The 655-nt window shown below is 67.6% G+C and overlaps 1 protein-coding gene across 1 annotated transcript in view; it reads right to left on the bottom strand.

Moving 5' to 3' along the window:
• Positions 1 to 655, bottom strand: part of PALM (paralemmin) — a gene marked incomplete at its 5' end in the record, with an annotated part of 14,136 nt that overhangs the window by 6,129 nt on the left and 7,352 nt on the right. The window lies entirely within an intron of this gene.

Raw genomic sequence — 655 nt, 5'->3', positions numbered from 1 at the left:
GAAGGAACCCTCTCCCATGTGAAAAGGGATCCCTCACCAGTGGCTGCACCCTGCCCAAAGCTCCCCGGGAGCTCAGGGGCAGCTGATGTGGGCATTGGGGACCATGGGGGGCCCCCCTGGCTGCCCCAGCAGGTCTCAGTGGGGAGGAAAGGCTGGTGCTGGTGGTGAAATCCCCACTGAAGGGCTGGGGTGCAGGGTTAAGCTGCCCTCTGTGGGACACCAGACCCTCTGGCAGCTCCCAGAGCCTGAATTTGGGGTGAACTGGGCTGCCCCCCACCCTGGGGACCCCAAAGCTGCAGCCCAGGACCCCAGAACGGGGCTCTGCAAAGCTGCTGAGTGGCAGAGACTGGAAGGGAACAGAGGATGCTGAGCCACGAGGAAGCACAGGAGCCCCAGCCCATTCCTGCCCCATAGGGCTGAGCCCCCCAAGCTGCCCCTCCCTCGCTGGCACTGCCCCAGGGGGACACGGGCACAGTTCAGCCCCCTCAGCTGGCACAGTGAGGGCTCCAGGACGTGCAGCTGAGCCCAGGAGGAGCAGAGCAGGCCCTGCAGGAGCCCCAGGCCATCAGCACAGCCCGGTACCAGGGAGGGACGGGCGCTGCCCTCCATGCCCTGGGCACGCCCTGCCCCGGAGGGCTCGGGGAGGCGGGGCTGA

Source organism: Geospiza fortis, unplaced genomic scaffold (genome assembly GCF_000277835.1).
Source record: "Geospiza fortis unplaced genomic scaffold, GeoFor_1.0 scaffold241, whole genome shotgun sequence".
Classification (NCBI taxonomy): Eukaryota; Metazoa; Chordata; class Aves; order Passeriformes; family Thraupidae; genus Geospiza; species Geospiza fortis.
The sequence above is the reverse complement of the archived record's forward strand: the minus strand, read 5'-3'. Positions and strand labels throughout refer to the sequence as shown.